The sequence below is a fragment of the Arvicanthis niloticus genome, chromosome 24, assembly GCF_011762505.2.
Source record: "Arvicanthis niloticus isolate mArvNil1 chromosome 24, mArvNil1.pat.X, whole genome shotgun sequence".
Lineage (NCBI taxonomy): Eukaryota > Metazoa > Chordata > Mammalia > Rodentia > Muridae > Arvicanthis > Arvicanthis niloticus.
In genome coordinates this window covers 28,635,585-28,653,408 of record NC_133432.1, presented here as the reverse complement: position 1 = coordinate 28,653,408, position 17,824 = coordinate 28,635,585, and the positions used below count along the sequence as shown (strand labels likewise).

General features: G+C 41.0%; 1 pseudogene; it reads left to right on the top strand.

Moving 5' to 3' along the window:
* The first annotated feature begins 6,593 nt into the window (after positions 1–6,593).
* Positions 6,594–10,316, top strand: LOC143437997 (serine/threonine-protein phosphatase 2B catalytic subunit beta isoform pseudogene; annotated as a pseudogene).
* Positions 10,317–17,824: the final 7,508 nt, after the last annotated feature.

Here is a 17,824-nt window from a genome sequence, read left to right as displayed (position 1 = left end):
AATCCCAGCCAGTAAGATAAAATAAACACCATGATCTGAGAAGCCTAGAGCTAGCCTTTCTAATTGCAGGAAGTAAGCCAGTTTTGAAAACAACAAGACCAGTAGGGAGCTCAAGCAATACTTACGTTGCGGTATGCAAGAATATTTCCCACAAAAGGCAGTGGTTTGGGTCCAGAAATCCCCAAATTCTTAAAATTTCTATGTGTGGAGGTTCCATACCTGTAAAATGAGAGATTCTTAAGGATTGTTCTTGAGCATTGTGTAGGCTTACCAGTGACAGACACAGGAACCTTAACATTCAAGCTGGAGAGACCATAACATGTAAGCAACAAGTAAGAACAAAAGCTACAACTGCAGCATTTACCTTTGAGCTTCATTTTTATCCTCACATTCTCTGAGAGATACCCTTAACCCACAAAGGTTAGCTAAAAAGTAGATGATTATTTTGGCTGTAAATCCCAAAGTAAATTATTTCCAAATGTCCCACAACTTCACTGTTAATGTGAGATTCAGGATAGAATAGTTTTTACATAGTGTCATTTAGGAAACTGATTGAATACTGATGAGTGTGCTCCTGTAGTGATCTTTAGTGGGGGCTGCCACATACAAGTGTATCTGAGAGTTCTTCCCTGAGAGGAAAGGAATATTTTCTTATTTATGCCTAACTCAGTGGTTCTCAGTCTTTCTAATGCTACGACCCTTTAATACAGTTCCTTATGTTATGGTGACCCCCCCAACCATGACTTCATAACTGTAATTTTGCTACTGCTTACAATAATAATGTAAATATTGGATATGCAGGATATTTGGTATGTGACCCCTGTGAAAGAATTGAGATACACAGGTTGAGAGCTACTGTCCTGATCTGTGCCTGTCTAGAATTTATGTCATCACTGGCCCATTCTCTTCCTTATCCACCTACTCTGAGAGATTCACATGACCTGATGGACAGGCCCAGATAAAACTGTTGAAGTTAAAAACCTGCTAAGCAGGTTTATTTCAAAGCATAATACAATCTAGCTTATGTATTTTTTATGCAATAGGCTTACATCCCTGACACTTATAAACAGATGATGTCATTTTACACATAGCTGTTGTCATAAATACTAAGAGTAATGGCATTTGCTTTTACTTTAACCTTCTGAAAAACGGCTGCAATCTTATCTCATAGAAGTTTTAGGACCAAATATAATGAGATGAAACCTTTTCAATTAACTGTAAAACATGATCAGACAGAAAAGATGTTGCCACAACACCTTGAATACTAAGCCTTTCCTTTAAAAAAAAAAAAAAAAAAAAAAAAAAAACATGTTTGAGATTCCTATTTTCACACTACCATGAGTATCTTTTATTAATATAAAATGGTGACAGAAGTGAAATGTGTTGTGTTTGGCAATGGGAGAGCATCTACTATCCATAGATTCAAAGATGTAAATACACACACACACACACACACTCAGAAAGGCAGAAGAATGAGCTATCCATGGCAATAACATTTGTTATCCTGGAACTCAGTATAACTTCTTTCTTTCTGTATACCATTATGAAAGCATGCTAACATGGAAAGGAAGTACTGAAATTGATGATTGGACTGATGCTGCCAGTGGAACTTGGAAAATATTTAAAATCCAAACTGTTTCAGAGTGCCTGCCCTTTGAGGATGCCAGTAGATCAGTAGATTCCATAGCAGGGGAGGGATAACTCCTTATATTGATGCCAGTGGATTTAACAGTAAATAGTGAAGAAAAAAATCAGGTGTTCCTTGCTCAAAAGATTCATTATTTAGATGTAAATGCATATTATATAGATAGAAGAACTAAGCTTGGGGAGGCAGAGTGCTCCAGGGATGAGGAACAAAAGGAGAGAAAATCTGAGGATATCATATAACTTGTGGTATACTAGGTATAAATGGTCCTAGAGGTGGGACAAGGGAGCAGAACCTAGCCATGTGCGTATGGGGCAACACTCCATGTCTCCTACATCTGAGAAAACAGAAGTGAAGACAACACAAAAACTCCTTCCATCCCCACAATACCCAAAATCCTGAGATCTTGCAGAAGAGGACTCCCATGCTCACAGCTAACCATTGAACTGATCACGTGAACCCCAATGGAGGAGTTAGAGAGAAGACTGAAGGAGCTGAAGGGGATTGCAGCCCCATGGGGAGAGCAACAATACCAACCAACCAGAGCTCCCAGGGTCTAAACCACTGGCCTGGGAGCACACAGGGAGAGATCCATGGCTCCAGCTGCATATGTAGGGGAGGATGGCCTTGTGGGGCATAGGTGGGAGAAAAGGTCCTTTATCCCATGAAGGCTGGGTTCCCCAGTGTGGGGGAATTTGAGGACAGGGAGGTGGGAGTGGATGGGTGAGTGAGGGCACATCCTCATGGAAGCAGGAAGAGGGAGCAAGGGATAGGGGGTTTCTGGGTGGGAGGAATGGGGAAAGGGGATAACATCTGAAATGTAAATAAAATATCTAATCAAAAAAGAAGAAGAGGACTCCCATCAAACACAGTGATCAACTATGTTTAATCTACTTCCTTAGCCCTGGATGGTTAATCTGGGGGAAAACTGAGACTCAACCAGAAGACCCAAGCCTGAGGTCACTCAATCCTCCTTTCCACAAAATGTGAAGTTTAGCAGAAGAGGAATGGATATTTATCCCCTTGGAGGAATTTGCATCAGACCAAAAACAACACCTTAAGTTTTTGTACATCCCATGCTCAAGCAAAGTCCCCTTCATTTTCTCTTTGGATTTTCCAAACAAGTAAAGGAAAAACTGTCTGGTTTATATCCTCCAAATCCTGATCACTGAGGAGAGGAGCCTGGGCAGTTTACTCACAGATAGAGGAACACCAAGATGGTAGCCAGGAGCATCCAGGTTTCCATGGAAAAGTTTGGGATCAGGTTCATCACTGTTTTCTTTAATCAAGTCTCGCCTCTGTGCTTTATTCTTAGCTGTGTGTGCTACACCTTGCAGGGCTGAGCCAAGTGAGCTCCCTTCCCTGCCCAGCTGTGATTCAAGGCAGTGAGCCTTCAGTGCTTAAATACTGGAAAGGGGGTGGGGCTGGCCTTGCATTCAATAGAAACACTATCGTTTCCACCCACAGTTCCAAGTGTTCAGTGCATTCTCCACCTCCGCTGTTGGCCGAGAATCATGGATGTGCCCACTTTGATATTTTAATTCATTTCATAGAAATATCAGCAAAAAAAATACAACCTGTGTTATCATTGAATCCAAAAGTTTCTTATCAGAAGCTCAGGTGACGTTATTGTCATTGACTTACTCTAGTCCGTCCTTTTGCCCAAGGCTGCTTTTATTTTGTAATACTGGAAATTCATCCAATAATATTTATTTATCCCCTTGGAGGGATAAATAATACTTGTGAGCTCCACCCACAAGTATTATTTTCATTCACTTCCCTCTGCCTACAATACCCTCTGCCTCAGAGAGGACTCTTATTCATCCTTCAAATCCATCTTTTAAAATTCCATCTAGTAGAATCCTTTCTCACTAACCTCATCAAAAGATAGAAACAGTCTCCTGAAAAGCCTTTATTATGGCCAGGAAACAATCCTAATTTTCTATCTCCAAGAACATTGTTGATTTCTACATGTGTTTTCAATATCAGATTATAAGCTCATGCAAGTCATAGTCTATCACTATCTTTCATGTCTGTCTAGCAGAATGCTTTAAGAAATGTGGCACCTAGAAAGTTTAGGTGACATTTGTCTTCTCTGTGTTCATTTCTTATGAACTGACCACTTTATATTTGAGGGTCATAAAAACAAGAGTGTTAGTTAGACACAGTCTCCTTCCTCACATAAGCAGGCTGATCTGTCATGGAGCTGATTGCTCCATCACTTGAAGCTGGAGAGGTGTCTCAAGAGTTTAGAGCTTGCCATTTTTAGCATCTGTCTGTGACGTCTTTCTCTATCTGTATTCCTATCAGGGCTTTGCATAATCCCTAGTAACTCATTCCTACAATTGTGAACACACACACACACTTGGAAGGATTAGAAGGTGTGGTCATATTGGAAGAGGTGTGTCACTGGAGGTATATTTTGAGGTTTCAAAATTTCTCACCATATAAGCTGCTTCCAGGTACTATTACTGCATCATGTGCTGCCTACCCACTTCCATGTTCCCTGCCATGATGGTCATGGACTAACACTCTAAAATTTTAAGCAAGCCCCCAATAAACTCTTTCTTTTACAGGTTGCCTTGGTTATGGTGTCTCTTCACAGCAATAGCAAAGTAACTATGGCAATGCCTTTTAATTATTTTCTGTAAAGCAAATGTGAAGGGAAATTAAGAATTGCTTCAATTGGGACTAGGGATGTGGCTCAGTTGGTAGAAGGCTTGCTTAATGTGGGTGAGGCACTGAGTCTGATCTGGGTGTTCCACAATACTAGTTGTAGTTCATGTCTGAAACCTCAACACTTGATGAGTAAGAGAAAAAAGATTCAAGGTCACCACAGGTTACAGACTAAATTAGAGAACAGCTCAGTGGGATACATGGGGAAAATGCTAAGTAAATTTCTCAGTTGGTAAAATGTCTGTCATGTAAGTATAAAGACATGATTTTGTATCTGAAAGACCTATATAAAAAGTCAAGAATTACAATTTGTGCCTGTGGGGACACACACACACTCACATGCGTGTAATAGACATATAAGCATGCACATAATAAAATATAAAACTTTTCTGGAACTAACACATTTTACTTTGAAAAGCTTAATTTGGTTGATTACACCTCCTGTAATGAGGTATAATATGACTCTGACCTGTCCTATGCACCAGCAGGCCTCTAGTCTATCTGGGTGAAAGAGACTTGTCATTTCTTGAGACCAAAACCCAGCCAGGATCATGGCCAATCAAAAGCAAAAGGTCTTAGTCTACCTAGGGTCTTATAAGGAGGCATCCTTTTGTGAAATTTGTTCTCTTAGGTAATATCTTTTTTCAATACACAAAGAATTGAGCTGCAGGCATCGATGAAGACACTCTGTCCTGAAGGTTTGTCCTGATGACTGTAGTGGCTTGTGTTCTTATGGTAATTATGTTACATTTTTTAAAAAACTGATTGCAGTGTCCCTCACATAGGTAATGGAAGTCTGTCTCAGTTGGTTTTGAGCTGGTCAGTAAAGTTACCGATGGCCAATGGCTGGGCAAGGAGACAGAGACAGGACTTTTAGGATTCCCAGGAAGGGACTGAGGAAGGAGGAAGGCTCCAGCTGCATTTGTAGCAAAGGGTGGCCTTGTCAGGCATCAGTGAGAGGAGAGGCCCTTGGTCCTATGAAGGCTCAATGCCCCAGTGTAGAGGATTGTGAGGGCGGGGAGGTGGGAGTAGGTGGGTGGGTGGGGGAACACCCTCATAGAAGCAGGGGGAGGGGAAATGGAATAGGGAGTTTCTGGGGGGAAACCAGGAAAGGGGATAACATTTGAAATGTAATTAAAGAAAATAACCAATAAAAAAAAAAGAAATACGGGAGGGAATTTAATTAAAGGTAAATACATAGGGAAGAATGTTAATTCAAGTTATATAATGAGAAAGAGATATTAATCTCCATAGAATGGAGAATTTAAGTATACATAGATGAATAAATAAATTGTGGCTTTTGATCTTAAATTGTAGATCAAGAGGAGATAAAGATAATAACCTTATCTCAGCCAAATAGTAGAAACTTAAGTGTTGCAGGAGATATTAGAAAGGAGATGTCTGAGTGGCTCCCACACTAATGCCAGCTACCTGCAAGCCACCTGGTCCCCACTGGGTGTCCTCCAAGCTACTCTCTCTAGCTAGCCCCTACCCCTCATTGTGACCAGTCCCTGTGCTTCCAACTCAGGTTAGCTCATCCCTGGAGCCGCTAGTTCCTTCACAGCCATAAGCACCCGGTTGTCAGTGAACCCACCTTCCAATAACCCAGTAAATCAAAACTCTAGATGCTTAAAGTTAACCAATGGATTTATATATATCAATAAAATCTCAATACACAAGATGGCCACACAGATTAAAAACATGCCTAACCTTCAGATTTCATATCTTCCTATTACTTAAATCACATAGGTCTCTGCATCCCTCTCTGTCTCTCTCTGTGTCTCTCTCTCTTCTCTCTTCTCTCTCTTTCTCTCTCTCTCTCTCTCTCTCTCTCTCTCTCTCTCTCTCTCTCTCTCTCTCTCTCTCTCCCCCCCCCACCCTTTATCTCCGCCTCCCTTTTTTCGTCCAATCATAGGCATCCCACTGCAAATAGATTGGGCAAGGAAATTTCTGCCACTCTTAGGCCTTGATCTCATGTAACAACAAGGCAGGAGACAGTTAAGAAACGCGGCCTGATATTTGTTTAGGTTACTTTAATTGCTTTGAATTGTTTTCATTATCAAAATGCATGTGGTTATGATGTTTAAAAAAAAAAAATCCTCTGGGCGCCGCCTCTTGGCTCTGGTAGACGCCGCCCCCAACCCCGCCCCCAACCCCGCCCCCAACCCCGCCCCCAACCCCGTCCCCAACCCCGTCCCCAACCCCGCCCCCAACCCCGCCCCCAACCCCGCCCCCAACCCCGTCCCCAACCCCGCCCGCCGGGTACCTAGCCCAGGACCCAGCATGGCCGCCCGGGAGCCGGCCGGCCGCGCGCCGCCTTCACCCCCGCCCCCGCCGCCTCCACTCGGGGCTGACCGGGTCTTCAAAGCTGTTCCTTTTCCCCCAACTCATCGGCTGACATCTGAAGAAGTGTTTGATATGGATGGGATACCCAAGGTTGATGTTCTGAAGAACCACCTGGTAAAAGAAGGTCGGGTAGATGAAGAAATTGCACTAAGAATTATTAATGAGGGTGCTGCCATACTTCGGCGGGAGAAAACCATGATAGAAGTAGAAGCTCCAATTACAGTGTGTGGTGACATCCAAGGCCAATTTTTTGATCTGATGAAACTTTTTGAAGTAGGAGGATCACCTGCTAATACACGACACCTTTTTCTTGGTGATTATGTGGACAGACGTTATTTTAGCATCGAGTGTGTCTTGTATTTATGGGTCTTGAAGATTCTATACCCAAGCACATTATTCCTTCTGAGAGGCACCATGAATGCAGACACCTTACTGAATATCTTACCTTTAAACAGGAATGTAAAATTAAATATTCAGAAAGAGTCTATGAAGCTTGTATGGAGGCTTTTGGCAGCTTGCTCCTTGCTGCACTTCTAAACCAACAATTTCTTTGTGTTCATGGTGGACTTTCACCAGAAATACACACACCGGATGATATTAGGAGAATAGACAGACTTAAACAGCCACCTGCATTTGGACCAATGTGTGACTTGCTATGGTCTGATCCTTCTAAAGACTTTGGAAATCACAAGAACATTTTAGTCGTAATACGGTTCGAGGATGTTCTTATTTTTATAACTATCCAGCAGTGTGTGAATTTTTGCAAAACAATAATTTGTTATCGATTATTAGAGCTCATGAAGCTCACGATGCAGGCTATAGAATGTACAGAAAAAGTCAAACTGAAAAAGTCAAAATGAAGTCAAACTTCATTAATAACAATTTTTTGGCACCTAATTACTTAGATGTCTAAAATAATAAAGCTGCTTTACTAAAGTATGAAAATAATGTGAACATCCGACAGTTTAATTGTTCTCCTCATCCTTACTGGTTGCCCAATTTTATGGATGTCTTTACATGGTCTTTACCATTTGTTGGAGAAAAAGTGACAGAAATGTTGGTAAATGTTCTGAGTATTTGCTCTGATGATGAACTAATGACAGAAGGTGAAGACCAGTTTGATGGTTCAGCTGCAGCCCGGAAAGAAATCATAAGAAACAAGATCTGAGCAATTGGCAAGATGGCAAGAGTCTTCTCCGTTCTCAGTGAGAAGAGTGAAAGCGTGCTGACACTCAAGGGCCTGACTCCCACAGGGATGTTGCCTAGTGAAGTGTTGGCTGGAGGACGGCAGACCTTGCAAAGTGCAATACGAGGATTCTCTCCACCACATAGAATCTTCAGTTTTGAAGAGGCAAAGGGTTTGGATAGGATCAATGAGAGAATGCCACCCCGAAAGATGCTGTGCAGTAAGATGGTTTCAATTCCCTGAACACCGCACATACCACTGAGAACCACGGGGGTGGCAACCATAGTGCCCAGTGCCCAGCGGCTTCCCAGGGACTCTCACATCTTGGGCCCCAAATGGACAGATCACTCAAGGAGCTTGGAGGGGTTGACCAAGCTGGTGATTAATGTCATAATCTCTCTGAAGAAACCATTGTGCTTTTTGAGACCCTTGCCCCTTCCTGGATGGAGGCTTGAGGGCCCTGGGACTTGTGCTGTCTATAAGATTGGGTAATCGCTGCCACAGAGAGCAGTGAGCAGTGGCTTGGGGCAATTTCCAGTGGAGGATATCTACACCTCCATTTATGCTTGTGGTTCACACATTTTCGTTTACAAATGAGATTTCCTTTGTTTTTCCCCTCAGTAGAATTAGATTTTTTTCAACCATGACTTTAAATGCAGTCTTCAGAGTTAATGTGGAACCCCCCAACCCCCACCCCATGAAATGTCTTTAAAAGGATGGATTAGCATGGTCTTAAAACATATTTCTGAGGTTACTAGATGTATTTTGAATTGTAGACAAATCTGAGAAACCCAGCTGGTGTTCATATAAAATGCTGACCTCAGGTCATAGTTCTTAAATGTGGCTAATTCTGTAACATAGTCTTGGTATTTTTCAATTATGAATGCATAAACTATTCCTAAGAAGACTCTTACTTGAACAAAATCCAAAAACCAACTTAGATTCTTTCTTGCCCATATCTTTTGAGATTTACACGCCAGAGATTTAAGGGGAAAAAATGTAAATTTTAAAATTATTAAGAATTACAGAATTACTCATTTAAGGTACTTTAAAAGAAGTTTGTACATTGTCAAAGTAAATTTTAATTCAAATCATGTCTGTAAAACTTGACTTATTTTGTGTATGCATGTTTTCATTTTGCAAATATTTAATATATAGACCTATGATGTACAGGTACAACATGTATAGTTTATGTAGATATTATGAGAAATTTTAGTTTATTGTGAGTACTCCAGTTGCTTAAAAAACCACCAGGGTGATTTGCTGCTGGCTTTCTATCGTTTAAAATTAAAATTAAAATTAAAATTAAAAATGTCTGGAAATGTTTTTGACTAAGTAATGCAGCCTAGAAGCAATGGTTCTCTTCAACCCTTCAGATGTTAGTGGAAGCATAAAAGTCAAGACTGCATGTCAAAATTTTACTTTTGATAGTTACAGAACTGCTTGGTTAAACTAAATGGAACCATGTGCTAATTTTACAGTTACTGACCTGTGTTGATTGCCACTGTAGTTTGGTATTTCCCTTTACTTTGGTGGCCTGTTTCCCTCATGCCCTGGAATACAGCTTATAGCACCAGGCAGCGGAACCATCTCTTGTTTTGTTTGCCAGAAAGTGCACCCTGTATGGTCTTCTGTCTAAGCTGAAAATATTATGCATGTGCAGGACTATCAAGTATTTTATAAACAGTAGCACACAATAAATTCCATGCATGGGCTGCTGCTCCAAAAAAAATCCTCTGGAAGAGAGGTCAAGCTACTAAATTGACTCAATCTATACCTTTGATGATTTCAGGCTACTGGACCAAGAACATGCTATTGTGAGAGAGAGGTTCTGTATTTGTGTTAACAGGAAAGAAGAAAAGACTTTCTTCACCTACTCAAACGAGGAACAAAAAATTCATCCTTAACTGATCTGTGCACCTTGTATAATCCATACAAATATCTGAATAGTACTAAAATATTAGTTGTAAGATTCATATATTACAGAATGTACAGCTCTGCCAAGATTCATCCACAGGGACACTGAAATGACCTTCTGTTTGAGTTATTTGTCTCCCAAAACAGCTTCAAGAATAGCTGCTGATTCTCAATGGACTCAGTTCATCCAGCTTTTCAGACAGACGAAGTCTGAACTTCAATCGTGTCCTGAGCCTTCTAACTATACAGAGACTGGATAACAGATGGTAAAGCTAGCTTTCTTAAGTCTAACAAATTTTTCTTATTTTTCTACTCATCCTTACCCCTTTAAAAAAAATTGTGCCATCCCTATTCAGCAAGATTCTGTGGAGTTGTGGAGAGTCATCATCTCAATAACTTGAGTTTGGGTGTCTGGTTATGGTTATTTTATAAATTATAGATAGGTTGTTATTTTATGGGAAATTTTGGAAATGGTCATAATTTTGAACAGGGAAGAAACAGATGGTATGGATTGCTAAATTTATTCTTGAACAAAGCATTGTATAGCCATAATCTTACATAGAAATCTTTATAATTGATGTAAAATTGTTATAATTTTATAATTATAAGAAATTATAAAAAGTTATAATTTCTTACATTATTACAGAATTTATATATTGATATAGATTTAAGGATTTCATTAGTATAAGTCTTTATATATTGATGCAAAATTTTAAATTAATGTTGTTACTCTTAGACAGGCATTGTAACTATGCAAATCATTTAAGAAAATAAGGCCTTGACCCGGTCTTTCTATAGTTGCTTTTACAAACTGTTTAGGATGATCAAGTAATGCAAGTTAAGGGCCAGAAAGTAGACTCATGGTTATTTTGGATTCTGATTTAATTATAATAAAATGTTTTCAATAGTATTCAAATAGAAATAGCTAAGAGTAGTCAAGGTTTAACAATTCAGCTATGCTTCATATAGTCTTCAAAAACATCAAAATACACATAAAATGACATTTAATGTTATTTCATTATTAAAGATCATTTGACTATGAGACATCTTTGCTCCTGACAGTACCTGCTACACAATTCAAAGAAGATATTGAACATCATTGCTTCCAGGTGGAGTTGCTTATTGTGGCAATGTAGCCACTGAGCCAGAATTGCCCTAATTCATCTGCAGACAAAGAGTACTATCCTGGAAAGGACACACATGCAAGATAGGCAATAGCTTAGCTCTGCCAAGACAGGGTAAGATATGGTTCTAGGCCAGAAAGCTGAAGACAGATGTTCCAAAGTTGTAAGAAACTAAGGGACCCTCCAGGCATCCAGCTCTCTCTCCAAATTGTATAATTTTGGAAGCTAGGTCCTTGTGCTTCCTACATATTCAGTTAATAATCTCTGATGATGTTGAAGACTAGTTATAATCTCATAATCAAATGTAAATTGTTTAGCATTAAGGAAGACCTAGGTTTAAAAGGATGGTTTTCAGAAGGTGATCCAAATTAAAATCAAAACATAATTCAGGTATAGAACTGTAGACTCTTTAAGTTAGCATAGATGATACAATAATTGTTGGCTCCTTGCTGGCAGGTCCAGGCGAGAGGAGAGAGGTCCCAGTCTAGCCAAGTGTCTCTCCTGGGCTTAGCAGGATGATGAATGTCAGTGGCCCAAAGAAAAGAAATACACCAGGTAGGGATCTTCTCAAGGAAGGAACTCAACTTTAATGTAACAATCTCTTTTTTATATACACTTAGAGCATAGGGAGGAGTTTTGGTGGAGCGAGATGACTTAGGGGGCTGGAAAGGGTGACGGAGAGTATGAGTGACTGACACGGCCAATTGCAAAGCTCTACATCAGCAATAGCTGAGCAGAGGCAGGGCCAAACAGGTCCTGTTGAGTCACTCCAGTCTGGAAGTGACTAAGACAGGTCTCAAACTTGATCCAGGCTCGAGTTTATCTTCAACGCCCAAACCAGGGCCAAAATGGGGCCCAACAAGGAGCTTCATGGGACAAGGAGAGACTAATTGCAAAAGCAGAGACCTCAAGTGACAGTCCTCTTACACCAGGCACCCAAATTGGCACTCAGCACTCAAATTGCCACCCTGGCCTAGCAACCGCCCCTGAGCAACAGGAAGGCAGTCATGTGCTCAAAGCATCTCAACAGTGTCCCTCAGCATCCCAGGCAACTCCACACAGGCCAATGCACACCCTAGTGGCTGTTCAGGGCTCCGACCCACGTCTCCTCTCTGTCCCCCAGCAGCAGCACCTTGGCATCATTGTGGCAGAGGGCGAGGCTCCTAGGCAGGAGGAGTGCTCAAGGGTCGGCATTCGGGCCACAAGGCTGTGCCCCTGCCTTCCATGTGCTGCTGGCATGGATGGGGAGGAGAGACTAGAGATCTACCAAATAATGTATCTAAATTGACAAAACTAATGGGCAGAATGCTATTAGTGTATATCATACCTCATAGTTTACATAACTTATACTATTGTTCAGTGAATATCTGAAAGAAAAGGCTTTTTTCAAGGACAAAAATGGGGAAATGTAGTGGCTTGTGTTCTCATGCTAATTATGTTATCCAAAAACCTGTTTGCAGTGTACCGTAGCACATAAGACTAAAGGAAGCCTGTCCCCACTTGGGTTTTGACTGGCCAATAAAGTTACTGATGGCCTATGGCTGGACAGGGAGACAGAGATGGGACTTTTAGGATTCCCCAGAAGGGCAAGAAGCTGACATGGGCCAAGGACAAGGAAATGGGCTGCTTGGCAGGAATATGACATTGGCCAAGGACAAGGAAGTGGGCTTCAGGCAGAAATCTGACATTAGGCTAGAACAAAGAAGTAATTTCAGGTAGGAGTCTAAATCATAGGCTACAACAAAGAAGTAATCTCAGGCAGGAATCTAAATATTAAGCCAAAACAAAGAAGTAATTTCAGACAGAAATGTAAATTTTAGGCTAGAACAAGGAAGTAGGCTTCAGACATGAAACTGACCTTGGGCTAGGATAGGGAACGAAGCTCAGATACTTTGGTCATCCTGATAAGCCTTTAGAAACTATGTTCATGGGAGTGTTCACATAACTGTATTTAATGCCTTGCTTTTTTTTGCTATTTGTGTTTATTTTATTGCTTGTTTCTTGACTATTTGCATCTATTGTATTGCTAGACCCTCAACCTAGAACTGACCTTAATACAGGCATGTAATCAAAATGGTATAAAAGCATAAAGGAAGAGGGGGTATAGGATGGGGGTCCTAGGGAGGGGAAAGGGGGAGGGGATGACATCTGTATTATAACTAAATAAAATATCCAATTAAAAAAAACATAAAAAATTAAAAATTTAAAAATTTAAAAATAAAAGATTCCCCAGAAGGGACTGAGGAAGGAGGAAAAGGGGATTCCTCCATGACAAGGCTGTAGGAGATGGACCACACCAGAAAGGTACAGGAGGGAGATATAGCTGACATGTAGGTACAGAGAGAATGTGGTCCTAGAAGGGCTGCCCATCAGGGTCCAGGGCAGCAAATATATAGATTTAGTAAGTGTTAACTCAAGGATATCAGAGGGAAGAATGTGTTAGTCATATTGAGTTAGACAGTGGCACAGCTATTGACCTACTTATGGCATATTAAAAATAAAGCTGCATGTGTATGTCTTTCATTCATGGATCCAAAACATTTGGGTGGTTGGCAAGAAGCACACGTGCACCCACTGGGAAGTTTAGAGCAAGTTGACTACTACTTCAGATGACCTCTGTGCTCTTGTCTGCATACACTGTCTGCCTTCAGTGCACTTCTATAAATACATGGTGTCAGGAGCCATAATGGGACAAGCTAATAACTAGCAGATGATCATCCTGAAATACTTGCTCGGATTATTATATAATCTGCGATGAGTGTGCCCCATTAGCAAGGCTGTGGCAGACATATTTTAGGAAAGATTCCTGCTATTAATATGCTTTTCCTATTATCATTATTATTATTATCGTCATCATCATCATTATTATTAAACATATGTAACAATCACTAAGCAATAGCACACCCCTTTGGAGCAGATCTCTGAAGATTCACGAAGATGTACTGTCTTGTAGTGATGCTATATAGACAATTAGATGACTTCTTAAGTCTTAATGATGATCCTATAAGAATTCCTAAAATTATATCAATGATTATTAAGCTCTTTTATAATGGGACTGTTATTAGGTCCCTCTCTGATACTCAAAACTGCAATGAGAACTCTGACAGTCTCCAGAGTGTTGTCAGTTTATTGCCCTTAGATAGTAACCAGACCTTCTTCTCTTGCTCAGAGCACATTCCAAGAGGTCGTAAAACAATTAATCAAGGGTCACTAAAAGGGAAACTCATGATTTATTATAGGTACCAGGACAGAAGAGAAAATATTGCCTGAGTTTATCTATACAAAACTCACTAATTTCTTAGTTATAGTTTTAAATTTTTGGTGAACCTGTGAAGCTAGACAGGTGATAGATGTTTAGCTAGATAATTGCTCCTAATGGATATGCATGTAAACATTCTGTGTTGTCAACTTCTATTTCAATTTATGATTTGAATTTTGGTGTGAACTTGTGATGAACTTTGTAACATGTGACCATGTACTCTGAGAGATGCACAGTACTGAAGACAAAGAGAGTAGTAGTCATTAGCAGTAGCAGTAGAGCAGTCGTAGATGTAGACATTTGTTAGGAGCCATTCGTCCTTTCCTTTCCCCCTGCCTAGAATGTTTCTCCCTTAGAATTTTTACTTTGTTAGAATTTTTCCTTTTCCCCACTTAGGACCTTTCCACCTTCCCCCTCAGATGGCTCTCATAGGATATTTTTTACACTTAATAAACTCTATAGCAATTTTTCTAAGTGTCTTTTCTTCCTGCGACCTCAGACTAGCAGACATAAGTTAAGAGCCCAGCAGTTCCTCTGCGAGAATATAAAGGCTGTTCACCTAATCCTCTGCTGTTAGGCTACAAGTGTTAATCACCTAAGCCTGCAGTCTTTTACCCTCAGAAGAAGTGTTTAGGATAGTATGGGGCATTTACTTAACCCCTTGCTGGTTTTAGGGCTGAGATGCAAGTGCCAAAAACAGTAGTTTCTGGCCACAGGATCATGGGCAGCAGGTCAGCTACAGTATCATAGGAAGTGAACTTTTCTAGCATAGATAAGTAAACTGTTATTACAGCAACCCTAAAAATCTTATAAGGCCCAAGGCCTTACCCCATAAGACCTAAGTCTTACCACCACCACCACCACCGTTAATGCTCTTCCACTTCCATCCCCCCACCCCCTGGGGCTGCCTCAAGAAGAACTGGAGGAGGAGAAGAAAGAAGAAGCTGCTTCTCCCCTCTCATCTGTGAGGCAAAAATCTCGCTGGCGGGGGGGAAGGGAGGGAGTCCGGCGACAGAGTCTCAGGGCGGTCCGGCACCAGGGCTTCCCGCGTCGCCAGCGGAGGATCCCACATTCACGCAGCTGTCGGTGGGCTGGCCGGCGGCTGCATCGGCAAGGTTCCAGGGTTCCAAAAGCTGGGAATCAGGCGGAGAGACCATGGACACGTGGAGTCCGGTTTTCCAAAGCTTTTATTGTTCATGGCATGGTGAATGGATGCAGGTGTTGTGCGCTTCCCCCCGCCAAAGGCCAGGGGAGACCAGTCTTATAGGGAAGGGAGAAGGGGGAGGGAATAACTTAATTAGCTACGCCCCTGGCCTTTTGATAATTCATTAATATTTAAATCTCTGGAGGTAGAGACTTGTTAATCACGCCCTCTACCTGTCCTATGTGACTGAAAGTAACAGGTTAAATGGAGTTACCTCGTCCAAGGCCCAACACTCATCCACGCTGGGGCTGGCCCCCAGCAACATGGTGTAAACAAATGACTCAGACTGACAGAGAACACACTGAGATTTTTATTTTTGGTTGCAAATAGAGAAATGTGATAATATTTTAAGAAAAAAAAACTAACCACAAAACAAATAAAAGCTTTATTGATATTATTGTGTTTATCTTCTTCAGATTCCCTAAATAAAGTTCACTATATCAGTAAAGGGAGCAATTAAGCTCATATGACTCCAATCATCCTATGATATTACAACGTAGTAAGCCCCAATTTGAGAAAAGGGAATCAAATTCAGGCCTTTTGCAGGACCAGCCAGTGTTCCTAATCACTAAATAATCTTACCAGTCCATGATGCAGAAATATATTAAAAACTCAGTTTCAGCAGTCTCAGATCAGAACATTGACCCCACCTCTCAGCTCCACCTGCCTCCCAGGAGACCTTCTCCAACCAGGAACACATGGTTACACCTGCTTCCCAGGAAAGCTACTCAAGCCAGGGACACCCAGGCCAGCAAACACCAGAAACAACCAGATGGCAAAGGCAAGCCCAAAAACATAATCAACAGAAGCCAATGCAATATGGCACCATCAGAACACAGCTCTCCTGCTACAGCAAGCCCAGGATATCCTGACACACCTGAAGGGAAAGATTGTAACAGTAAATCTCATTTCTTGAAGATGATAGAGGCTTTTAAAGGGAATATAAGTGATTCCCTTAAAGAAAGAAAGGAAAACACAGTCAAACAGACCTTTAAAAAATATAAGAAAATATAATCAAATATATGAAAGAAATAAATAGGTCCAAGACCTAAAAATTAAAATAGAAGTAATAAAAAAAAAGCACAAATGGAGGCAATCCTGGAGATAGAAAACCTGAGAAACAAGAACTACAGACATAGGCATCATTAACAGAATACAAGAGATAGAAGAGAGAATCTCAGGCATAGAAAATACCATAGAAGAAATTGTTACATTGGTCAAAAAAAATTTTAATAACTAAAAGCATCAAAGACATTTGGGACACTATGAAAAGACCAAACCCAACAATAATAGGAAAAGAACAGGGTGAGGATTCCTAGTTAAAAGGGCCAGAAAATATCTTCAACAAAATTATAGAAAAAATGGCCCTAACCTAACAAAAGAGATGCCTCCCCTCTCTGGATCCCTTGCAGACCTGCTGGGTGTCTGCTTCCATGTGAAAAACTTATCCTGAGGCATGCCAGAGAGGACACTGACCTCAGAGAGGCAGGTCCCTGTGGCTGGAGCGGACACCCAGTGGGTCTGCTCCCATGTGGAAACCGTATCATGAGATTTCCTAGAGAGGCCACTGACCTCAGAGCAGGGGATACCATACCCCGAGACATGCTAGAGGAGCCACGGGACTCAGAGCAGCAGACACCATATCCTGAGACATTCTAGAGGAGTCACTGAACTCAGAGCAGTGAACACCTAGCGGGTCTGCTCTCAATAAGACTCTTTATCCTGAGACATCCTAGAGGAGACACTGCACTCAGAGCAGCTGGAGCTCAGGATCACAGGATCACAGAGACATCTGGACCCTGAAGAGTTCTGACACAAGCAAGAAAACTGGAAAGACAGACTCCAGTCAGAACCAGTGAGTGCAGGTAGTACTAGAGTTAACCAGATGGCGAAAGGCAAGTGCAAGAATGTAAACAACAGAAACCAGAGTTACTTGGCATCACCAGAACCCAGTTCTCCCACCATAGCAAGCCCTGAACACCACATCACACCAGAAAAGCAGGGTACAGAATTAAAATCGCTTCTCATGATGATGTTAGAGGACTTTAAGAAGGTCATAAATAACACTCTCAAAGAATTTGAGGAGAACACAGGTAAACAGGTAGAAACCCTTAAAGAGGAAACCAAAAAAAAAAATCCCTTAAAAATTTCAAGAAAACACAACCAAACAAGTGAAGGAATTTAAAAAAAAAAAAAAAAAGTCCAGGATCTAAAATGGAAGTAGAAACAATAAAGAAATCTCAAAGGGAGACTACCCTGGAGAGAGAAAAACCTAAGAAAAAGACCAGGAGTCATAGACACAACTATCACCAACAGAATACAAGAGATAGAAAATTTCATGCACAGAAGATACCATGGAAAACATAGACACAACGGTCAAAGAAAATGTGAAATGTAAAACTTGCCTAACACAAAACATGCAGGAAATCCAGGACACAATGAGAAGACCAAACCTAAGGATGATAGG